Source organism: Alosa sapidissima, chromosome 13 (assembly GCF_018492685.1).
Source record: "Alosa sapidissima isolate fAloSap1 chromosome 13, fAloSap1.pri, whole genome shotgun sequence".
Taxonomy (NCBI): domain Eukaryota; kingdom Metazoa; phylum Chordata; class Actinopteri; order Clupeiformes; family Clupeidae; genus Alosa; species Alosa sapidissima.
The window spans coordinates 24,929,468-24,933,562 of record NC_055969.1 but is presented as its reverse complement, the minus strand read 5'-3'; the positions used below and the strand labels follow the sequence as shown (position 1 = coordinate 24,933,562).

The 4,095-nt window shown below is 49.2% G+C and overlaps 1 protein-coding gene across 1 annotated transcript in view; it reads right to left on the bottom strand.

The window, feature by feature from the left end:
• Positions 1-4,022, bottom strand: part of fam163ba (family with sequence similarity 163 member B, genome duplicate a) — a 34,248-nt gene extending 30,226 nt beyond the window's left edge. Inside the window, exon 1 of the mRNA XM_042060678.1 lies at positions 2,687-4,022. The gene's annotated coding sequence lies outside the window, so the exon portion shown is untranslated. The remainder of the gene's footprint in view (positions 1-2,686) is intronic.
• Between the last annotated feature and the right edge of the window lie 73 nt (positions 4,023-4,095).

Sequence of the window (4,095 nt, the reverse complement as noted above, 5' to 3'; positions counted from 1 at the left end):
GGCCAGGACCACATTTATTTTACGGTCACCTACTCTCAGGGTAAGACCAGTCTTCTCTGGTTCACAGCAAGCTCTAATCTCACAGACACAATAATACTAGTTAACTGTCAGGGGACTGGATCGGGGCCATATCAGGACCGGAATCTGGTTTGCATCAGATCCAGATCCATTCCAGAGTCACCGGTTTCCTTTTTTTGTCTGCATTTTTTATTTCTAGATTTTAGATTTACGATGTCACAGCAGGCTAAAAATAACGCAAAATGTAAATTGATGTTAATTACTGCTACATTAATTTAAGAACCAGCTCCAGCTTCCAGTCTGACCGCAGTCGCTATGGGACACATATGGGCCTATTCTGCTTCTAATCAGACTGGACCATACTGAGATCCAGTCAAGCTCCTCTCTCTCATGCTAACACCAATCTTCTCAGAGCCTCCAGTCTACCCTGAGCTATGATCCATCCATTAGCAAGCTCCTCTCTCTCATGCTAGCACCAAGCTTCTCAATACTAACAAGCTCCTCTCTCATGCTAACACCAAGCTTCTCCACACCTCCAGTCTAACTGCAGTCTACCCTGACTCCTACTTGTTATGAGGACTCATGTAGCTCTGTTCTGGCACAGTGCTGAAATCTCACCACTCTCACTCCACTCTCCAGTCCCGCTGCAGCCTAGCCTACCCTGACAGCTGCTCATTACTGGACTCCGTTGGTCCTGTTCTGATGAGTTCCATTCTCAGCTCCCACCCACCTCCAAGCTCCCACCTCTCACCTCTCAACCTTCCACACCCTGTTCCCAGTTCCCAGTTCCCACATCCCAGCTCCCACCTCTCAACATCCCAGCTCCCACATTCCAGCTCCCACCTCCCAGCTCCCACATCCCAGTTCCCACACCCCATTCCCAGCTCCCACCTCTCAACATCCCAGCTCCCACCTCCCACATCCCAGCTCCCATCTCTCAACATCCCAGCTCCCACCTCTCGACCTCCCACACCCCATTCCCAGCTCCCACCTCCCACATCCCATCTTCCACCTCCCACATCCCAGCTCCCACCTCCCACATCCCATCTTCCACCTCCCACATCCCAGCTCCCACCTCCCAGCTCCCCAATCCCAGCTCCCACCTCTCAACCCCCCACCACACCCTTCCCTGACCAGTTCCATCCTGTCTGTTGGTCATGGACCCCCTGTGTGAACCAGAGTAATTACCCCCCGAGCTCGTTCAGGATGTGAGGCCAACCAGCCACAGGGGACACTGGTCGAGCCCAGGATGACTACTGAATGACCAATCTCAGCGTCCAGCATCGAGCCCCACCGCACACCACACACTCAGGAGACCACCCTCTGTTTGCCTCTGATAATGAACTGGGGTGAGTGACACCCGGAATGATCCACTCGATTTGGTGGGTAGTTGCAAAGCCTTACTTGGTGAGCAGTGGAGAGCTGTGTGTGTGTGTGTATGTGAGCAGTGGAGAGCTGTGTGTGTGTGTGTGTGCGCGCGCGTGTGTGAGAGCAGTGGAGAGCTGTGTGTGTATGTGTGTGTGTGTGTGTGTGTGTGTGTGTGTGTGTGTGTGTGTGTGTGTGTGTATGTGAGCGGGTGTGTGAGCGCGCATGTGTGTGTGTGTGTGTGTGTGTGTGTGTGTGTGTGTGTGTGTGTGTGCATGTGTGTGAGCATGCGTTTGTGTGTGTGTGAGGGTGTGTGTGTGTGTTTGTATGTGAGTGGGTATGTGAGTGTGTGAGTGTGTGTGTGTGTGTGTGTGTGTGTGTGTGTGTGTGTGTGAGAGAGCATGTGTGTGTGTGTGTGTGAGCGTGTGTGTGTGTGTGTGTGTGTGAGTGTGTGTGTGTGAGGGTGTGTGTGTGAGAGAGCATGTGTGTGTGTGTGTGTGTGTGAGTGTGTGTGTGTGAGTGTGTGTGTGTGAGGGTGTGTGTACTGTGACTGAACTGTGCAGTGACAAAAGCATGAGGTCACACAGTGTGACTATTCCAATCAGCTGACTCACATGTAGAGAGGTGATGTATCAAGCTGTGCATGACTTTCACCAGGCCATGACCAGACCAGGCCACCAGTTCCCCATACATGGATTGGGATAATCTAAGACTAACGAACACCTCAATGAAAATCTCCATTGAAAAAAAAAAAGCCTTTAGTCTAAAACAAGGCTTAATATTCATGTATGGCGAACTGGCTGAAAAGGGCATAACATGTAGAAAGAGGCATATGTAGAGAGAGATGTAAAAACATAAACTACTATTTATATCCACGTATACTGTGACAACTTAAGAGACATACAATATTGCCATTCACGCAGACGCTCCGCCAGCACCATGGACAGCGAACAGGGCCGTTTGATAAAATTAGGCTGCTGCCCACTCACGGAAGAGCAGGAGGCGCGAATTATTTTTGGTCAACTAACTCTAAGCAGCCACCAACTACGCGAATAGAGCTGATCGAGAAACACACAACACAAACTATGCAGATAATGCACTGCGTTCAGCAAACGTGAACAAATCCAGTTAGTTTGCATCTGGTGTGAACCTCCAATTAATCAAAAAGTGAAACGTATAACAGTAGTGTAACCTTTGACCAGTCACAACCAAGCATGGAACATATTCGTCTGAAATTCAGAATGTCTGCTGTTTCTAATAGAACACACAAAGTCTTGAAAATATACACGCAGTGTAATCTTACCTCCAGAAACCTTAGAAATGAGGCAGATCACATAAGCAGGAGGTACGGGCTTGATGATGCTCAGCCCTGGGTCTCGGGTGAAGTTGGCAGTTGCTTCCGAGTGCCGCGGGCTGATGTTTGGAGATAGTTTGGTCGGCTATGGGTAACCCCAGCGGCTTCAACATGAGGAGGACACGAGCTAATGTCACAGTAGCCAATCGCGTCAAAAGAAGACAAAAGAATCTTACATGTGAAAGAAAACAATAAAATAAAACACACTTCCCTTTCAAGTCGTCGATTCCATGTAGGCGATTCAACTGGAATAACGGGCTATGCCTGAATATAATTTTGTGTCCCGTTTCATCATCAAACTCTCTGAAGACTTACTGGCGCAGTAATCCCGTCTCAAGTCACGAAAGTAAGTTAGTCCGCAGTAGTAGTGCTTTCAGACAAAAATCAGTGTCTCAACTTTACATTAGTCGTTCCTCCTTTGGTCTACTGAATATCAGTAACAAGGAAATTACAAAAAAGATTGTAACTTCCAAAATGATTGCTGCGACAAGGATCAAAGGGCGCTCACATATCACACATGTCACAAATAAGATGGTATATTTCCCACGACGAGGTTGTTATGTAGTAGAGCCCTACACTCCGTCTGCTTGTGCCGAGGAATAAAAACGGCCCCGTGTGTTCAAGAAGGCTCCCAATCAAACCACACCAAACAGGCGCACTCTTAGTGAAGCCCCGCCACTTGCCTGTCTGCAACTGGGAAATTAAAACAGCTCCTCGTAACGAAGCAGTTTCCCATTATTCTGCGAGCAAGCTCAAGCCCTTCTCAGTCGCACAAACCGCAAGGAATTAGCAGCCTTCCCTGCCTGCCGCCTCTGCCTCGTCGCTGCACGGACGCTCGGGGCCACCGTACGTCTGAGCAGCTTGCTGTTCCCCGGATCTTCGCGCGGAGTAATTGCAGCTGCTGATCTCGCGGTCTGAAACCCCCTATAAATCTCCCCCGCGCGCTTACAATGCGTGTGGCGACTGGGCGACAATTCCGTGCAGCAGTGATGCTCCTCGGAGAGGTTGTAGCGGTCACATCACTGGGAGAAACGAAGACCGAGTCTCCCAGCGTCCATTAATGTCCCGCGGAACTGGCCAAATGCGCGCAACGGGAGTATGAATGATTACTTAACATTGATGTCTGGCAGAATTATCTTTTCTCATCAGTCCGAGAACTGGCTATGGGCGAATGGCACATTAAACTAATTCGGACCTGAAGCGCGGTATATTTTCCAGGCGGGAACGGTAGATGGTGGTGTGGGCTGACGAACGTGTGCACTCAGCCACTCCCCCACTGCCAGAGTTTTGCTTAAAACGAAGTTTATTCCGAATCAGTAGTATTTTATTTAAATGTAATATAGTATAGTCCAGTCTTC